The sequence below is a fragment of the Gigantopelta aegis genome, chromosome 9, assembly GCF_016097555.1.
Source record: "Gigantopelta aegis isolate Gae_Host chromosome 9, Gae_host_genome, whole genome shotgun sequence".
In the NCBI taxonomy this organism is placed as follows: domain Eukaryota; kingdom Metazoa; phylum Mollusca; class Gastropoda; order Neomphalida; family Peltospiridae; genus Gigantopelta; species Gigantopelta aegis.
Window position 1 is genome coordinate 63277282 of NC_054707.1, and position 11270 is coordinate 63288551.

The 11270-nt window shown below is 35.2% G+C and overlaps 1 protein-coding gene across 1 annotated transcript in view; it reads left to right on the forward strand.

Moving 5' to 3' along the window:
• LOC121380500 (serine/arginine-rich splicing factor 7-like) overlaps window positions 1–11270 on the forward strand; it is a 43806-nt gene that overhangs the window by 20990 nt on the left and 11546 nt on the right. The window lies entirely within an intron of this gene.

Here is an 11270-nt window from a genome sequence, read left to right on the forward strand (position 1 = left end):
GAATGTGTCTCCCCCTCCACCCAACCACGCATCCCCAACAGATAGTAGCATGACATGTCATTAGTGAAATAATTTTATGCTTGACATTTTATGACTTGCTACTTATGTAATTTTGTCTATTTAAAATTAAAGCCTCAATTTCACTTTCACATTGGTGAAAAAAGAAAAAGCTTTGGTTTGCAGGAAAAGGTGTGTTTGATATTCCAGCACAATTTGCTGACGTAGTTAATGTTAGCTGATCGTTGCTAATCAGGTTTCAAACTTTTAATTAAAATTTTGATAACAGAATATTCTCTGGTTTGTAAATGACATCCCAGCACCTTTGAAACTATCGTTGTTACTGTAACAGCTGTCATAATGTACTTGACTTGTGTAGTCATTTCCAACACTTAGAGACTGAAAACAATTCACTGCTGCCATGTAAGCTTAAATCAAAGTAAGATTTAAGCAGTCTGTCCTGGGTACACACCTCAACTGTCTGTCCAGGACAGTGGGTTAGTGGTTTAGTGAGAGAAGTCTGTGAAGTGGCCATTGAGTCATTAAACTCGCGCTGTGTGGGAGTCGGTGCCGGGATGCGAACCCAGTACCTACCATCCTGATGGCTTAAACCTCGACACCACCAGGGCAGGTCCTTCTGATAAGCTGCAAATGGATTTTAATTTTTTTATTTGTCCAACACTTTCAAAGCAAACTTTTATTTAAGCCATGTACTGAGAAAGCATGAGGGCAAAGAACAGTAGAGCTTCATGCATAAATAATCATTGTACCACCCTCACCCTCACCCTCAAATGTAATCGATTCTGGAACAAACGGGCAATCACATTTCAGTGTGAAATGGAGACTGAATGTCAAATAGCTGGTGAAATACTCTGTTCAGTTTTACTTCATATTCCATCTGTTACATACAATCAATAGTTACCCCGACATATCATATCATATTGCATTACAATTTTATGGGTTTTTTTTATTATTGATTTCTTTATGCAGTACATGTATGTAGATTTCAAACACAACCAGGTGCTTATTTTCATATTTGAGCAAAATTAAAAAACCTCTTTTTGTTTAATGCCCATATCGTCACATTTCATGATTTATGTTCTCTTAAGTAATATAGTAAACAAGGTCGCAGGTTGCATACAACCCATGTGCAGAACTGAACCAGGAACATTTGGTGTGGCAGTCTGTGTCTTGACCACTACCACTTAACCATTCAGAAAATGTGAGGCTGCAATATAAAATCATTTGACAGCTCTGACAACCCCCATACCCCCCTCCCCCCCAATAATCCACAGAGAAAATTAACTTAAGTGACCATGTTTTCTGTATTTTGTACAATATTAGAAATTTTGCAATTTCTATTATTTATTTGTCCTTTGAATCAAGAGTATATGTAGAAAGTTCGGAATAGACTCTTGGGTTGCCAAATAATTTATTTCAGCATATTTAATAAATAATGTTAAAATTCTGGGAGCATTAAAGCTCTACGTGTACAGGTATACATATATATCTCAAATAAAATTACAGAAAAGTATACTAAATTATTACGGTTAATTAGTAATCGTTTTCTCCCTCGTGCACACATATTAAGTAGCTAAATTAATTTGTTTTTATTCAGTGGTTGATTTGTTGCAATGTTTTCATTGATCAGGTAAAATGGTTATGATTTGCTCTGTAAATGGTGAAGGGCGGTTTGTTATGGCAAATGGTGTGTGTGGTCACATGGTGATGATGAGACCCGCGATTGGTTGTTCTGCACTTGGCTTGTATGTGTGAACACCAAGGAATTGTTATGGAGGAAAGATGAAATGCTGTTTTCAACATGGTTTCTCAACAGGTTGGCCTTTTGCATTAATCTTTACATCAGTGATAATTTTTGAACCTAACATTTTAAACGAGCAGGTATGTATTAACTTGTGTAGTTCATTGTAGCTACATGTACATGTATGTTTATCAGTGAGATTTAAAAAAAAGAAGAAGATTTAATTACATATTTTTCTGATATAATTAACAATTAATTTTGATATGTACACCTTTTCAGGTTTTTATTTCAAATGTGTTGACATTTAGCTGTCCTTTACAGATGCTTGTGATATTAACATGTACTTTATAAATAGCACAATAAGTTGGTTTAAAAAAAATAATTCGATGACAAAAAAGGACCAATTTTATTCAAATAGAATCGAACCTACATTTTAGACATCAAAATATGTTTCCTTGTATATAAGTGCAGAAAATAGTAATGTAAATTTTTCATATTTATCCAGAATTCCAGATTTTTAATGATCTGTTCAATGTTTACGGATTTTTCACTGTTAATTTAAAAGTTTCCTTATTCTCCATCCAAAACGTGCAATATTGTTTGAGCTGATACTTTGTATACAGTACATTCTGAATGGGGGGCCATCATTTTAGATCATTGTGCAACCTTAACTCTAGGGGCGGGACGTAGCCCATTATTAAAGCTTGATGCGCTGTTGGTCTGAGATCGATCCCCGTCGGTGGGCCCATTGGGCTATTTCTCGTTCCAACCAGTGCACCACGACTGGTATGTTGCATATAAAAGATCCCTTGCTGCTAATCGAAAAGAGTAGCCCATGGGTTTCCTCTCTTATATCTGTGTAGTCTTTAATAATATGTCCGACGCCATATAACCGTAAATAAAATGTGTTGAGTGCGTCGTTAAATAAAACATTTCCTTCCTTCCTTAACTCCAGGTCCAGTTTCAGTACCCGACAACCAATATAAAAAAATTCTGGATTTTTTTTTACATCATTGTATATTTCTGTTTTGTATCTATAAAACTAATTATTATTATTGACTAAAGATTAATCCCATACACTTGCTTTATGTGAGTTTGTATGAGTCTTCTAGAAATATTAATGCTGTAGTTGCTCATGGTCAAATGAATGTGAAAGAAGGCAGACTCATTTATTTGATCTGGTTTTCTGTACGAATAGTGCTGCACTAAAACAATACTATTGTGGATGTGCCTTGATTGTTTTTCTATCAACTTGAGTGTTAGAATGTCTGTTTAGTTTTGATTTTTAAACTATTATCATTCCATGAACTGTCACATTTATACCAATGTCATACTTACATTTATAATATCATGATATACATGTATGTGTGCCCTCATGGTCTAAATATATTTTTCTATAACCAAACTTGTGTCTCAATACAGATTCTTTCTAACTGTAAATACAGTACATGAAGTAGATATTGCTAGGAAAGTGATGAGTACCTTTTGATTATCGGCATTGTACAATTGGCAAAAAAACTATTTATCTAGAATATTTTAAATTTGAGTAATGGAATGTGAGTGTTTTTCCGTCCAGAAAATGTAATGGCTTTTTCCAAAGTAGACATTGTGTTCTTCTGAAAATTTCCCTAAGAGAATTCTTTCTTCAGATATTCATGTACATGTAGTTCTTTGTGAACTTTTTATATTTTTATTATCAATATCCAGAGTTTGACTACAAGCTCATAACAGCACCTACTTTTCACAACCTGTAAAATTTGTCCATGACATCTCTGTTCCTACAACCACTGCTGACAGATTCCCTGCAAAACTATGTACTGCTTAGTAAAACAGCATTAATGCATCTTTTAAAATAAATTGTTCAAACAACAGGAGAAAAATGACTTGCTTTTATTATTATCTACAAATTTGAAGTCACCAATCCATACCAGATTTAAACTATCTTGAGCAAAGAACATGAACCATTCATGTGAAATAAATGGTTAATACAGTAATCACATCATAGTCAAATGATATAGTCTTGGTTTTCTGGACATACATTTCATGTTCATTAGCATACTACTGAGAGTTCAGTTGACTCAGAGGCCTTGATGCATCAGTCACCAGGGCTTCTAGATTATGGTAGCCCCACTCCCATGGCTAGTGAATTTCAGTGTTGGGCTAGTAAATAACTATTATTGCCATGCCCGACGGCTAGTGAAAACAAATTTGTCAAATGCTGCAATTAATTCCATTTTGTAAATTATGAATATCCTGTCACCACCACCAAATGTTAATGTTTTTAAGCTCTATCTCCCTCTTTAGGTGACATATCATATTATTATTAATATTAATTAGTAAACTTGTTTTAACTTAAAGTACAGAAGGGCAACTGAATATTTAATAGTGGCTAGTAAATTTTTTAAATCACAGATCCCATGGCTAGTGGATTTTATAAAAATTCTAGAAGCCCTGAGTCACAGTTCTCTACATATAATTCATATTTCTAGCTTCATAAAAAAGAATTGAAAGAATTTAATTTTGTAGAAAGACCATTTTGAGTGGGTTTTTAGTGTTATTTGAGACTTTTTCACTTGGAAATAGTAGGAGAGCAATACAGATAATAATTTCATGTGAAAAATGTTAAATAAAGAGAACAGTTCCACATGTCTAAAGAAAATTGGCATAATAACAAATAATAAAACAAAATGCTGAGAAGCGAGTGCAGCAACATATTCATCTTTGGGCGAGTATTCGGTGAGCATGAGTGACTGCTCGCCTGTTATGGAGAGTCCTCTACTCATTCTTATCGACATTTCACTCTTATGTAGATTCACGATTATTGTATGCATTGTAGTTTCTTTAAAACAATACATCAGGGCTCGAAATAAACCTAGCAGTGATAATAGAAATTCACTTGCTACCCACCCCACCAAAATTGCAGTCCATTTTTCAAATACCGGTACACACAATTCTTTTATCTTGATTCTGTTACACAATGTTCTAAAATATATCTCACATGTTCTAATTTTTTCACAATCCATTTTACTTCGTATTCTGAGCCCTGTAAATATACAACCATGCTGGCACTCTGCATCAAGAAAATGCAAAGTAGAGGAAAACTCAGCTTGATGGTTGCATGAGTTGTAAATATTGAAATAGAGAATAACTAGTTAATGATGTCGAATATCGGCTTTATCCTGTGAAGGTAAGAATGGGAAATTCCGGGAGGCTCTGCCAAAAGGAATTTCTCATTCGGCCTGAACGGGATAAAGCAGATATCCAATGTCAGTAACTAGTTATTATCTTTAACCTGCAGACCATAAAAATTAAGGGGAAAAGCTGTTATTTCAGCCACATTGTACGATGATCTAGAGGTCATATAAGCAATTTTGTAATGTAGCTATGCGTGGGACGTCATAAGAGTGACGTCAAAAGTCATAATCTGCTAGTATATGTTTATGACTTTGCTTTAATCAGTCATCATAATCTGTCAATAGAAACAGTGGTTGCAGGATAAATCCTCATATAGTGGTTAAGAGAATCATCCCATTAGGTGCACATACTTAAGTATTTCATGTAAGATTATACTAACGATGATTATTTTCTTTACTAATTACCAGTATATAGTATATACCTTTAATCAATATAGGTTTACTTTATTTAATTATTATTGTTGATAGTGTATTCGTATAAAGTCAGACCTCGTTACGATGACAGTCGTTACTACAACATTTACACCATCTGACCACAAATCGTCGGGAACAAAGGTACATAAATGTTATTCTGTTCATTACACCGGAATTCACACCTTCCGACACCGACAGGGCAAATTAGGAACAAACATGCATCTGAGATCTGAAAACACCTCTTTACAACAACATTACAACAACATTTCATAATCACAGATACCTTTGCGCATTAGCAGTACACACAGCCATTTGGCATCCTTGATTTCATCGCAAGTCAACAGTGTCACATGATGTCTGAATTACCGATGTCGGCTAGATGTGTATTGCTTTGGAAAATAAGTCTTTAGTCATGGAATTGAATAATTAACAGAACAATCAAGTCTTCTAATTTGATATTTTGTAAACAAAGTAGGTACCAGTCTTAGGTGTCTTTAACCAATAATGATTAGATTGACAGTGAATGCGCCTTGATTAATATATATTTAATAATGTGTATTTGTTGTTTTTAATAATAATTGTAATGCATTAATTAATTAAATGCTATTCAATCTTCAGTTACTATTAATCAGCATTTTCTAGTGTCTTTTTTTTGGCAAAGGAGATAACTCATGACAAATTAATTCGCTACATGTATAACGACAATTTGGATATAACAACAAAGTGACCCCGGGACGAATGTGGTCATTTTAACGAGGTCTGACTGTACCTGTATATCCATGTACTGTATGTAGAATGTAGTGACTTTATCCTTTGTAATTTGTTAACATGCATGATATCCTGGATTTTCATAGTAGTGTAGTTTTTGTGTTTACTGTAATATATGAACTTATGAACTGCATGCATAGTTTCATTTGTGGGTGGGGTTTGTTTTAACATGAACTAAAAACTTAACACAAAATACTTTTTTCCATTCGGTCCTTGATTCAGGCTTTAGGCTGGTGATGCAGAATATAGATCTTTATTAACTGAAAGTTCATAGGTTTTATGTGGTTATGTTATTTGTAAAAAGAAAAAACAATATTTCTGACAGCTAATAAGCCTTACTGCTGCTAAATATACGTATATACATTTGTATCAATAATTCATTGGGGATGTGGCTTAGAACAGTGATGTGAACAAATAACCTATAGGTGGGCATGATTTAGCTCAGTCGGTTGAACACTCGCTTGGGGTGCTTGTGTCACAGGATTGAACCACCTCGGTGGATCCATTCAACTTATTGGGTTTTTCTCGTTCCAACCAGTGCACCACCACTAGTCAAAGGCCGTGGTACGTGCTTTCCTATCTGTGGGAAAGTGCATATAAAAGATCCCTTGCCACAAATGGAAAAAGGTAGCAGTTTTCCTCCGACTACGAGTCAGAATTACCAAATGTTTGACATCCAATAGTTGATGATTAATCAATCAATGTGCTCTAGTGGTGTTGTTAAACAAAACAAACTTTTTTAATTTTTGTTTCAATGGGGCTGTGCCTTAGAACATTGATATGAATAAATAACAAAGTATCAGCATACTTGTGAAAAACAGATGGTGAGAATTGTAAACTTGATAAATATATCATAACCTACATGTATATGTTACCAAAGCCCAATTTCACAAAACAAGCCTAATTTAGCATGTAAACAAAAATCTTCAACTGAACCACAATTCTTATTACCAGTAGTATTAACAGTACAGCAAGTTTAGTTTGAAGTACACACATTTCATTTTCTTTTGTCCTTAAAATGTTCCATCTTCTGTAATAATATAAGTTTCTGCGAAAAATATACTGTCAAAAAAGAAACGCATAGGCAAAATATTCATGGAATTATCTCTTTAATACAAAGTGGCATAATTTCGTTATTTATGATCGTATCACAGTCAAATTTGACATGAGTATGTGACAATGTTCTTGCTATGGACTGACGGCACTGCGCAACATCTCCTTGGCATAGACTGAATGAGTCTGAATCCGGGCATGTGGAATCCTAGCCCATTCTTCCTGCAGTGCATGTGACAGTTGCGGAAGCATCTGAGGCTCCGGGTCACGCTGGCATACACGTCTGTCCATTTCGTCCCATAGATGTTCAGTGGAGTTGAGATCTGGCGATCTTGATGGCCATGGCAGCACATTAATGTTCTCATTCTGTAGGAAATCCATTGTTACACGTGCCATATGCAGCCTGGCATTGTCCTGCTGAAAGAGTTCTCTCTGTTGATCCAAAATGGGAAGCATGTGATGGCAAAGAATTTCATCCTGGTAGCGTACAGCTGTCAGGTTGCCATGTACAAACACAAGTTCACTTCTGCTGGTGTATGAGATGGCTCCCCACATCATGACACTCCCTCCACCGAATCTGTCAAACTTGGGCGACGCAGTTGTTGGCAAAACATTCATTGTGGCGTCTGTAAACAAGTTGTCGTCCATCACGTCGCTGTAGAAAGAAATGTGACTCGTCGCTGAACCATACTCGCCACCAGTTTCCCAAATTCCACCCCTGTACATTCGTGCACCAGCGAACACGTAAATGTCGATGTTGATGTTGCAGGATGGGGCCAACATACAGTCTCCTAGCCCGTAAACCAGCTTCTCGAAGTCGGTTCCGAATGGTTTGTGCAGATACCCTTCTCAAACCATGTATGCGTCCAGCAGTGTTCAGTGTTCAGTGCAGAACCTGGATGTAGCGATCTTGTGCTGCAGTTGTTATGTGAGGTCTTCCACTTCTGGGCCGGTCTTCAGCTGATTGAAACTGCTGGTACCTATCCCAGAGACGTGAAATGGTGCTCTGATGGACGTTCATGTGGCGTGCGACTGCTGACTGCGATTCATCTAACTGGAGGCAGCCTATTGCAATGTTGTGATTTGGCAGGCTTAGTCTTGGCATCTTGTAACTCGTCTATGTCGAAATGGAAATGAGGCATCATTGCGAGCACTGCAGCTTTAAATACCCATCACTATCCCAATGTTTTTCCCCGAGTTTCACGTGCATTCGCCAAAATCTGACCATTTGACACCGATTTCCTGCACTTGTCGCACAACATGCATTAAATTTGTTTTGGGGTACATTTGGGCATGCTGTCCCAGTCCAGGAACATTAACAAGCATGGTCATTCAGCAACATTGTACAAAAAACCCGATATTTTGTAAAATCAAACAGAGTATAGATGCCACACTCCTGTCAATGTATGACCGGTATAACTACTAATTGCAGACATAAACTTACATTATTTTGTGAAATTGGCTACAGGCCCGTAATTTGTGGTGACCTACACATGGGTTACCAGACACTAGACTTATTTTGATGCCTGTAATATAGGTAGTAGGAGGACATTATTCTTTGACTTGGAACTAGATTAGGAACTGGGTAGAGTTTTCATTTAATATATAGGATCAATGTATTACTTCCTGTTCCAAACAGTTGTTCCTTCTCAAATTCTCTAGATCATATGCCAGGAAATATTTAACAATGTACCTGTGGGTCATTAAGTAAACATTGTTTTTTTGTTGTTGTAAAATAGAAATTTAAATAGATGATGTTAGAGTTACTAATCCTGAATTATATGTGCAAGCCTTGTGATTTAAAATATGCAGATGGGCTGAAAACAGCCTTCCTAAATCACCTTTTCAATGTCCTGGCAGGTGGGCTGTTTTTAACTGGGAACTACCGGGTACTCATTATGGATAGACCTCCCTAAAATATGTTGCTCATTCTTTATTTTTACCCTTGGGCTATTTCTCATTCCAGCCAGTGCTCCACAACTGGTGTAACAAAGGCTGTGGTATGTACTATTCTGTCTTGTGAGATGGTGCATATAAAAGATCCCTTGCTGCTAATCGAAAAGAGTAGCCCATGAAGTGGCGACAGCGAGTTTCCTCTTTCAGTATCTGTGTGGTCCTTAACCATATGTCTGACGCCATATAACCGTAAATAAAATGTGTTGAGTAAGTCGTTAAATAAAACATTTCTTTCTTTCTTTGTATTTTAAGGCTATTCATTTGGTATTTCCCATTTTATGTTATGTCTTCTTTTGCACCGTGGTGCAGGGGTGTAACATTCTCTTTGAGAATGGCCAATACAGCACAGAATTGAAATTTTGAGTAAAAGTCAGTATCTATCTGTAATATTTGTGTTTTTGCACAGTTCTTTGCACTGTTTTTATTTAAATCTTGAATTCTTATATTGATGTTGATCATCACCTTATTTGATTGCAGTTTGACACCCAATAGTCGATGTATTTTTCGTGCTGGGGTGTCGTTAAACATTCATTCATTCTTTTGCACGTTAAAATTACACTTGTACAATATTCACTTAGTTGCTCAAGAATATATACATTCATGTATGCAAGGTTAATTTTTTAAAAAGCCAAAGAACATCTTACTAAAGGTAGGTTAAGAATTAAACAAAACACCAGTACTTCAATTTCAACATTGTGATTTAAAGAAATATAATTTTTTTTTACTATTTAACAAATGGGATCGGTCAACAGGCTTGGCCTTTATAAAGCCTTTCATTACATTTTACAACATTGTTTAATGATGACATAATAATAATATTACAATTTGTGCTGGAAACATTAAAAGAAATGTAAACATTTTGTTTCTAACAGTTGAAATAAGTAGTTTGAGAGAACATCACAAGGCCTGATGTGTACACTACTATTGGACGATTTGATGCCAACAAACCAATCATCTTGTTGGTACTAAATATGATGTCATCACTATTTGGCAAAGCACACACAGTGACATTATGTAGTTTAAAGCGTTTGTGTTTACGTTTTTCTGGTTTCAGTATTAAACTTATATTAAAATGGTAGTTTAATGTAATTTATTATAGATTTTTTTTACAGAATATATAGAACTTTGGGTTTTGAAAATTATCTGTAAACCGTAAATAAAATACAAAGTTGAAGTAATACCCAGAACAGTAAAGTAGTTTATGCCATTTCTATATACATGGATGTGTAGCCGATATAGGCTATATCGAAAATAAAGACTTTAAAAAACACTCAAATAGCCGGGGATAATAAATAGTATAACAAACACAGTACCAGTTATTATCAAATTTATATCCCTTTTGAAATAATTTTCACTTGGGACATGAATTTGATAATAGCTGGTAACTAGTTTATTGTCCTCTATATACCTGTTATCTTTGTATTCATACTGTGGACATTGAATGTTTATTTGATTTGTAGCTAGAAGTGGACTTATGCTTTTCGTACCCGTGTACATTTTGTATGTCTGTGTTTACCACCACTGTGTGATTGTGTTGTTATTATTATTTATTTTTTTTACTAAATTTATTGCCCTATTGGTTTAAAATCCCATCTTTGTTGCACTACTTAAATTGGTACCAAAGGATGAATTTTACCTCATTTTCAAAAATAGAGTATCAAAATGTTGTTGTTTTTTAATCTTAAAATTAGAATTGGACTGGAGATACACATGTACCGATACATTTGAATTTTTTTTCCCTTGAAAATATCATTTTAATTATTTGTGCTTAATCTATTATTTTTTATAAGTTTTTAATTGTTAATTTTTTTTTACGGTGGGTGGGTAAGGTTTTACCCCCATAAATGTCTTAAGGTGGTTTTGGCTACCCTTCAGTAGAAACTGTGTGATGCATTTTTACTTTGACCAATCTGCATGCAGATATATCGTCACTAATGCGCATGCACTCTCGCACACATGCACATACAAACACACTTTAATCCCAAACATTATAATGTTAGTTTTCAAAAACAGATTTGGTAGTTAGTAACCCTAATAGTGTGTTGAGACCATTTCTCACTGGTTCCAGTTTAGACATTTTTCTTTTGTGTGTGTATGTGCATGCAGTATCTTTTAACATAATACTA